The following is a 10,105-nucleotide window of genomic DNA, read 5'->3' on the forward strand; positions in this document are numbered from 1 at the left end:
CAATTGCCCTGTCTCTATCCAAATGTTTCTTTTGTTTTGTGGTCTGTGTGAAAGAGCTAATAGTCAAATCTAAGATGGAGTCGTTCTTCTATAAAAGCATGATCTAGTAGACAAAAGAATGGCTTGGTGCCAAGTCTGAATGACTTTGTAAATTATATGGAACACAAATGGAGGGCAGGTTGTCTTTTCCATAAAGGCATTAAAATGGCAGCATGCAGTAATAACATGTGCTTCATTCAAGGTCATAAAGAAGACAAGATTGAAAAAAATAGCTGACGCTCCAGAGATAAGTAATAACTTGTTATTGGATGAGCTTGATTTGGACCCAGCTTTCCTATATTGTGAAAGGCTACAGAATTTTTCAGTCATGCCATATTCAGACTTGGTAGGAGTGTTTTACTGATTAAAAAATGTATAATTGTGCTAACTTTCCTTTGTTCAGTGAGTGGAGCCCGAGAAGCACTGTGCAACGTTTGTGCTCATTGTAGATCTTTGCCACTCCCGTCTGATGAATCAATTAAAGATTGCCATGGTTTACCATTAACAGTTTTTGTTGCTATCTGCTTTTTAAGAAAGGAACTTTGACATTTGGCATAGTAGGCAGATGACTGAGTAAGAGGGTGTAGTTGACCGGGATTTGAAGGGGAGAAAACTGAGCTCTAGTCGGACCCTTTGCGTCTGGCCTCCTGAAGAAGCTGCCGGTAAAAAAAACTCTTCAGTCTGAGGTTGGTCTGGTTCCAGACAAGATCCTTAGAAGCAGACAGCGATGGCAAGACCACTTGTGTAAAGGATTGCCTTGTGTATTAGAAATGTATAAAGGATTGGGCACAGCAGACTAAAGAGGTTTTGTCACAATTAAAGGATTGGACACGGCAGACTATAAAGTCTTTGTCACTAATGTGTATTGGAAAGACAAGGTGTCTTGAAAAGAAGTGTATTGAAAAGACAATGTGTCTTGAAGAGACAGTGTTTTGAAAAGACCGTTGTGAATTTGTTACCAGAGAGAGTAGCCAGATTGGACTTTACAGACTGCAAAGGTTTGTTACAAATAAAGGATTGGGCTTAACAGGCTGAAAAAGTTTGTTACAATTTGTGTACTAAGAAGTGATGTGGAAGCTTGGATAGACATGGAAATAATTTGGATATGAGTGACGGAAAGACGGCTGTACAACATGTGTTATTTGTTTCATAAGAACAACAAGGATTATAGAATATTGAATTATAAATTGACCAAACATTTGAGTAATGTGTCTTGGCCAGTAGGAGGCACATGGAATGTGGAGACTATTGAAGGCAGAGAGAGAGAGTGAAGCAGAAAGAAATGGGTGGAGATGCGAGATAGTGGTTGGATGAATTACGCCTGTAAAAGAGAAATTGAATTGTGGAATAAAGACAGAGCTATTAAAAGAATGGAAAGAACTTCAGATGGAATGCCAGTGGGCAGAGTAATAGGAGATAAGGGCTAAGGCAGAGAAAGAAAGCGCTGATAAGAGTTCGGAGAACAATGCCGGTACCAGTAAGTCCTCTCGAGGTCCTATCGAGATCCTATGTCTGCAATGGCGACCCTATCTTTAGAAGAAGGGGGAGGTGGCCAATCATAGCTCAGACCACTCCTATTTTGAACATTAGCCTGCCTACCATTACATTAAACTACTCCCTTTGTTCATTTTAAATTCTCACTACAACAGAAGACTACTTTTGTAGACCTTCCCGGTCCCAGTTCACAAAATCTGCCAGGGGAATTTTCTAGCTTGATAATTCTCCAAATTGGTCCCCACAGAAACAAAGATTCTTTTAAACAGAACGGCTTTTGTCAGATAAGGGATGGGAATGTAAACTTAATACAGAGAGACGTCTCTAATGTTTTGCACGATTTTTTTGGAATGAGGGAGGTTGCGCCACTTTGGCTAACTCCTCTCGGATTAAATTTGTGTACCCGATGTGTATTTTGCCTGTTTTTTGCACTAATTTCGTTTCAATGTTCGAAGGTTAGTATTTGTTAAAACTGAAAAGCTATTTCAAAAATATTCTAGGAAGTTCTTTCAAGTTGTCACTCATCCAAGTACTGGCTCTTATCTGATTACACAGATCTCCATGTTCTTTCGAGTTGTCACTCATCCAAGTTCTGTCTCTTATCTAACTAGAGAGTTCAGTGTTCTTTTCAAGGCTATGCTGCCAAGATACTGGCAGCTTAATTTTCCTGTGTTCAGGATTTTTATTAATGCCATTTTTATACTTTTTAGTTTCACCATGTAGAAATTACAGTAGTGTTTACATAGTGCCCCCATTTCAGGGTACCATAATGTTTGGGATACAGCAATGTCATGTAAATGAAAGTAGTCATGTTTAGTATTTTGTTGCATATCCTTTGTATGCAATGACTGCTTCATGGACATCACCAGTTGCTGGTGTCTTCTCTGGTGATGATCTGCCAGGCCTGTATTGCAGCCATGCAGCTTATGCTTGATTTGGGGACTAGTCCCCTTCAGTTTTCTCTTCAGCATATAAAAGGTATGCTCAATTGGGTTCAGATTGGGTGATTGACTTGGCCACTCAAGAATTGACCATCTATTAGCTTTGAAAAACTCCTTTGTTGCTTTAGCAGTATGTCACAATGAAGAAGGGTTTCGGCCCGAAACGTTGCCTATTTCCTTCGCTCCATAGATGCTGCTGCACCCGCTGAGTTTCTCCAGCTTTTTTGTGTACCTGTTTGGAATCATTGTCTTGCTGTAGACTGAATCGTCGGCCAATGAGTTTTGAGGCATTTGTTTGAACTTGAGCAGATAGGATGTGTCTATACACTTCAGAATTCATTATGCTACTACCATCAGCAGTTGTATCATCAATGAAGATAAGTGAGTCAGTACCTTCAGCAGCCATACATGCCCAGGCCATAACACCCCCACCACTGTGTTTCACAGATGAGATGGTATGCTTTGGATCTTGGGCAGTTCCTTCTCTCCCCCATACTTTGCTCTTGCCAGCACTCTGATATAAATTAATCTTCGTCTCATTTGTCCACGTCCTTTTTCCAGAATTGTGGTTGCTCTTTTAAGTGCTTCTTGGCAAACTGTAATCTGGCCATCCTATTTTTGCAGCTAACCAGTGGTTTGCATCCTGCCATTTAGCCTCTGTATTTCCATTGATGAAGTGTTTTGTGAACAGTGGTCATTGACAAATACACACCTGACTCCTGAAGAATGTTTCTGATCTGTCGGGACAGGTGTTTGGGGATTTTTCGTTATTATAGAGAGTCATCAGCTGTAGAGGTCTTCCTAGGCCTGCCAATCCCTTTGTGATTAGTAAGCTCACCAGTACTCTCTTTCTTCTTAATGATGTTCCAAACAGTTGATTTTGGTAAGCCTAAGGTTTGGCTGATGTCTCTAACAGTTTCATTCGTGTTTCCCAGTCTCGTAATGGCTAATTTGACTTTCATTGGCACAACTGTGGTCATCTTGTTGATAAACAGCAATAAAAGTTTCCATAGGTGATGGAAAGACTGGAGGAAAGACTAGATGCTGAGAATGCTCTTATACCTGCATTAAGGAGGCATTTAAACACACCTAAGCAATTACAAACGCCTGTGAAGCCATGTGTCCCCAACATTATGGTGCCCTGAAATGGGGGGACTATGTATAAACACAGCTGTAATTTCTACATAGTGAAACCAAAATGGCCTTTAATAAAATCTGACAATGTGCACTTTAACCATTTGTGATTTTTTCTATTACAAATCTCAAATTGTGGAGTACAGAAGCAAATAAATAAATGATGGGTCTTTGTCCCAAACATTATGGAGGGCACTGTAAGTAGCGGTTGACAAGTTAATGGCAACAGTTAGAGCGATAATGCAAAGGAGATAAAATGTTGCAGAAGAGAGCTCAGCAGGTGAGGCTGTGAGAATGGAGAACAAAAAATGGAGCCAATATCACAGACTGATTGATCATGGGACTTGTTGACCTCTCGCAACCTGTGCTCCTATGCTGCTCCATCAGTTGTCAGGCTGGCTAGATAACCCAGCTCTGACTCGCATTCAAGGTAAGGTTCAGCATCCCTCACCCCGACAACAGGATAAAGTCGGAAGAAAGATCTCGACCCGAAAAGCCACACATTCCTTCCATCCAGTGATGCTGCCTGTCCCTGAGTTACTCTAGCTTTTTGTGTCTGTCTTCAGGATAAAAGACAAATTGCTCCTCACTTCTTGATGTCGCTTGGAGGGCTGTACATGTGTACGGACACTGGCCGAGAGTAAAGTCTATGCTGGAGGGGCTGATGTAGAGGGAATCTCTTTCAGTGCTCTACTTCCCCTGACCCCTAGGGTTGACAGTGGAAATCAGCTGACAGCAATTCATAGAAACATAGAAATTAGGTGCAGGAGTAGGCCATTCGGCCCTTCGAGCCTGCACCGCAATTCAATATGATCATGGCTGATCATCCAACTCAGTATCCCGTACCTGCCTTCTCTCCATACCCTCTGATCCCCTTAGCCACAAGGGCCACATCTAACTCCCTCTTAAATATAGCCAATGAACTAGCCTCGACTACCCTCTGTGGCAGAGAGTTCCAGAGATTCACCACTCTCTGTGTGAAAAAAGTTCTTCTCATCTCGGTTTTAAAGGATTTCCCCCTTATCCTTAAGCTGTAACCCCTTGTCCTGGACTTCCCCAACATCGGGAGCAATCTTCCTGCATCTAGCCTGTCCAACCCCTTAAGAATTTTATAAGTTTCTATAAGATCCCCTCTCAATCTCCTAAATTCTAGAGAGTATAAACCAAGTCTATCCAGTCTTTCTTCATAAGACAGTCCTGACATCCCAGGAATCAGTCTGGTGAACCTTCTCTGCACTCCCTCTATGGCAATAATGTCCTTCCTCAGATTTGGAGACCAAAACTGTACGCAATACTCCAGGTGTGGTCTCACCAAGACCCTGTACAACTGCAGTAGAACCTCCCTGCTCCTATACTCAAATCCTTTTGCTATGAAAGCTAACATACCATTCGCTTTCTTCACTGCCTGCTGCACCTGCATGCCTACTTTCAATGACTGGTGTACCATGACACCCAGGTCTCGCTGCATCTCCCCTTTTCCTAGTCGGCCACCATTTAGATAATAGTCTGCTTTCCTGTTTTTGCCACCAAAATGGATAACCTCACATTTATCCACATTATACTGCATCTGCCAAACATTTGCCCACTCACCCAGCCTATCCAAGTCACCTTGCAGTCTCCTAGCATCCTCCTCACAGCTAACACTGCCCCCCAGCTTAGTGTCATCCGCAAACTTGGAGATATTGCCTTCAATTCCCTCATCCAGATCATTAATATATATTGTAAATAGCTGGGGTCCCAGCACTGAGCCTTGCGGTACCCCACTAGTCACTGCCTGCCATTGTGAAAAGGACCCGTTTACTCCTACTCTTTGCTTCCTGTTTGCCAGCCAGTTCTCTATCCACATCAATACTAATAATAATAATGGATGGGATTTATATAGCGCCTTTCTAATACTCAAGGCGCTTTACATCGCATTATTCATTCACTCCTCAGTCACACTCGGTGGTGGTAAGCTACTTCTGTAGCCACAGCTGCCCTGGGGCAGACTGACGGAAGCGTGGCTGCCAATCTGCGCCTACGGCCCCTCCGACCACCACCAATCACTCACACACATTCACACACATTCACACACAGGCAAAGGTGGGTGAAGTGTCTTGCCCAAGGACACAACGACAGTATGCACTCCAAGCGGGATTCGAACCGGCTACCTTCCGGTTGCCAGCCGAACACTTAGCCCATTGTGCCATCTGTCGCCCACTGAAAACTGAAATACTGAACCCCCAATGCCGTGTGCTTTAAGTTTGTATACTAATCTCTTATGTGGGACCTTGTCGAAAGCCTTCTGGAAGTCCAGATACACCACATCCACTGGTTTTCCCCTATCCACGCTACTAGTTACATCCTCGAAAAATTCTATAAGATTCGTCAGACATGATTTACCTTTTGTAAATCCATGCTGACTTTGTCCAATGATTTCACCACTTTCCAAATGTGCTGCTATCCCATCTTTAATAACTGACTCTAGCAGTTTCCCCACTACCGATGTTAGACTAACTGGTCTGTAATTACCCGTTTTCTCTCTCCCTCCCTTCTTAAAAAGTGGGGTTACGTTTGCTACCCACCAATCCTCAGGAACTACTCCAGAATCTAAAGAGTTTTGAAAGATTATTACTAATGCATCCACTATTTCTGGAGCTACTTCCTTAAGTACTCTGAGATGCAGCCTATCTGGCCCTGGGGATTTATCGGCCTTTAATCCATTCAATTTACCCAACACCACTTCCCGGCTAACCTGGATTTCACTCAATTCCTCCAACTCCTTTGACCCTGCTATTTCCGGCAGATTATTTATGTCTTCCTTAGTGAAGACGGAACCAAAGTAGTTATTCAATTGGTCCGCCATATCCTTGTTCCCCATGATCAACTCACCTGTTTCTGACTGCAAAGGACCTACATTTGTTTTAACTAATCTCTTTCTTTTCACATATCTATAAAAACTTTTGCAGTCAGTTTTTATGTTCCCTGCCAGTTTTCTTTCATAATCTATTTTTCCTTTCCTAATTAAGTCCTTTATCCTCCTCTGCTGGTCTCTGAATTTCTCCCAGTCCTCCGGTAGGCTGCTTTTTCTGGCTAATTTGTACGCATCATCCTTCGCTTTGATACTATCCCTGATTTCCCTTGTTATCCACGGATGTACTACCTTCCCTGATTTATTCTTTTGCCAAACTGGGATGAACAATTTTTGTAGTTCATCCATGCAGTCTTTAAATGTCTTCCATTGCATATCCACCGTCAACCCTTTTAGAATTAATTGCCAGTCAATCTTGGCCAATTCACGTCTCATACCCTCAAAGTTACCTTTCTTTAAGTTCAGAACCATTGTTTCTGAATTAACAATGTCACTCTCCATCCTAATGAAGAACTCAACCATATTATGGTCACTCTTGCCCAAGGGGGCACGTACAACAAGACTGCTAACTAACCCTTCCTCATTACTCAATACCCAGTCTAAAATAGCCTGCTCTCTCGTTGGTTCCTCTACATGTTGATTTAGATAACTATCCCGCATACATTCCAAGAAATCCTCTTCCTCAGCACCCCTGCCAATTTGATTCACCCAATCTATATGTAGATTGAAGTCACCCATTATAATGGTTTTGCCTTTGTCGCACGCATTTCTAATTTCCTGTTTGATACCATCTCCAACTTCACTACTACTGTTAGGTGGCCTGTACACAACACCCACCAGCGTTTTCTGCCCCTTAGTGTTTCGCAGCTCTACCCATACCGATTCCACATCCTCCAAACTAATGTCCTTCCTTTCCATTGCGTTAATCTCCTCTCTAATCAGCAACGCTACCCCACCTCCTTTTTCTTTCTCTCTATCCCTCCCTCTATTCGAGACTGAATCTCAGCAAGATCGACCCTTTGAGGAGATGAAAGGTGGAAAACTGGCATGGCAACAAAAAAGCTTGGACCTGACAAGATGGAGCATAGCTGTGATCTTTTGATCTAATTTCTCTTTTAAGACTGAGTGGCTTAAACAGGAACCTGCAGATTCCCCATGGCAACCTAACTGGACAAGGCCCTCCTGTTGTGAATGAGAGCATGCCATTAAATTGTCTGAATCGACTCCCCTCAGTGATCAAGAGCCAATCTGCAAACTTGTACCATCAGTGCCAATGCGAGGTGAAAGATGTCCTGGGCACTCAGCATGTTCCCAGTGAAGAAGCAGCAGGAAGCATTACAGAGGCATACAGTAAACACGCATGCAGACACGTCTCCGATTAAAAATCCACTGCTCACAAAATTCAGTGTCAAATGCACACGTTAAGCATTCACTCAATGATTGATGTCCTTCCTGCATAGCAAGTATCCTGAACACTTTGAGAATTACGAATGGTTTGTGGGGAATGCCTTTATGATTAGGCCAAACGGAAAGTGGAGGAAACTCAACAAAAATGTTAGGATTTACAGTAATTTATTTATAATAACAGCAACTTTTATTGATATAAGGGCTTTAGCAAAAGCTTTTCACTACCTTGGTACACCAGGCCGCATAAAGTAGTATTAAAACAAAAAGGAAGAAAGCTTGCTCACGGAGATAGGTTATAAAGAGGGCTTTATGGAGACGGAATAGTGGCGAGATTCATGCAGTGAATTCAGAGCTTAGCACCTACTCAGCTGATGGCATGAACGGCAGAAGATTTGAAATTAGGGAGGTTCAAACGGATGGAACTGATGAACACAGATACTTCAGGTGTGGAAGATGTTTCAGAACCTTGCCGGTTCCTAACCCAAGCTCCTCCAAACCCAGAAAGAGGTATTGTAATGGGTCTACTTAACAGGCCACTGAAAGAGTCATTCGTTTTCAGCAAAGATCATATAGCAAGCAAGATAAATCACTCGACGAAAAAGACGTAGTACGGTCATGGGCAATTTTCGGCCCTATTTCCGTAACCGGCTTCCGTCTCCGCACCAAAGATCCCATAGGATACTCTTGCAGAGATGGAAGCCGGTTACGGAAACATCCTCGTAAAAATAAGAGTTATTTGGGAAAAATCTTCTCATTTTCAGAATTATAATTTACAAACTGTTCCCCCGCAAAGCTGATTACACTGCGAGTCGGGTCGGGTCGAGTTACTGAAATGGATGAAAAAAAGGCCCACGTTCCGCTCCGTTTCGTAATACACATCAGGCCATTGCATTTCGAAGGAGTGGTCTATCTTGCTTGCAATAGGATCTTTGGTTTTCAGTGGATTTAGCCTGTTGTAGCGGCACCTAGTGGTGGGGTGGAGAGGGCAGAACCCTCTTCATTGGTTGGCGCGGTCATGTGACCGCGGGATATTGTTTTTTGCGGGCTTTTGGGGTTTGTCAGTTAGTCAGTGCTCCGCCCAGCAACAGGAGCTATTATTGTTAGTGCAGTCAGGCAAGCGTACTTCACGGGTTTTCGTTCGTTTTTATTAAAAGTAAAAATAATTTTGCTCGACCCATCTGGCCTCACTACATTTGGTGACCCCGACGATCAGAATGTTTTTTGGATTTCTTCTCGCCATGTACACCGATGAGAACTTTGACGACTCGCCCGCCCAGCAGAATGCGGTCGCACTTAAACTGCCCGTGTTTTGGGCGGCGCAGCCTCATGTGTGGTTCACATTGTGATCATGGCTGATCGTCCCCAATCAATAACTCACCTCACCTTAAATGGCCTCCCCCTTATTCTAAGACTGTGGCCCCTGTTGAGGGATTCCCTGGTTTCGAGCTTCAGCCAGGAACGTGGCTGCACACTCAGGTCTCCCACCAGGAGGCTTGTAAGGATGAACAAAGGGTCGGATGCAAAGATAGTTGGTGAGGAGATTATTCAGGGGTGTTTTGGCTGATGAATCAACTGGATAAAGCAGTAATGGATAATAGACAGTGTTGACTGTTGTGCCCTTAATGAACTACTGTTATGCACTTCTGAGCCATAAATTATGTTGTAAAGAAGGAAGTACGGCACATCACAATTACTCATTGCTGCCTGACTAACAATGGTGTTTTACCTCTTCATGGGTTAATCCACAGTTATAGAGTCATGCAACCATAGTAACAGGGCCTTCAGCCCACCATGTCCATGCCAACCAGCAATTACCCATTCACACCAAGCTCATTTACCAGCGTTTGGTTTGTGGCCATCTCAGCATTGTTGCTTCAAGTCCTTGCCTAGATATTTTCCAAATGTTGTGAAAGTTTCTGCCTCTCGCATCCCCTCAGGCAATGCTTCCAGATTCCTAGCATCAACTGGGTAAAAAAGTTCTTGCTCAGCTCCTCTCTAAACTTCTTACCCCTTACCCTTATGCCCTCTCATTTTAGACACCTTCTGCTATGAGGAAATGTGTTCTACTATCTACCCTATACATGCCTCTCAGAATTCTACACACATTTTGTTAAATGGTCCACTTGTCAAAATGCCCCACAACATATATATCGGAATAGGCACATTAGAAATCAACATAATTGTGCTTGTAAGGAAGTCTTTTTGTTGGTTTTTGTACAACTGAAGCATAAATTGGCTC

General features: G+C 43.0%; 1 long non-coding RNA gene across 1 annotated transcript; it reads left to right on the top strand.

Annotated features, from left to right (window-relative positions):
- The first annotated feature begins 47 nt into the window (after window positions 1-47).
- Window positions 48-6,444, top strand: LOC116986592. Its single transcript, XR_004415520.1, has 3 exons — window positions 48-126; window positions 931-934; window positions 6,431-6,444. It is a non-coding gene; the product is annotated as an uncharacterized LOC116986592 (long non-coding RNA).
- Window positions 6,445-10,105: the final 3,661 nt, after the last annotated feature.

This window comes from Amblyraja radiata, chromosome 24 (genome assembly GCF_010909765.2).
Source record: "Amblyraja radiata isolate CabotCenter1 chromosome 24, sAmbRad1.1.pri, whole genome shotgun sequence".
Taxonomy (NCBI): Eukaryota; Metazoa; Chordata; class Chondrichthyes; order Rajiformes; family Rajidae; genus Amblyraja; species Amblyraja radiata.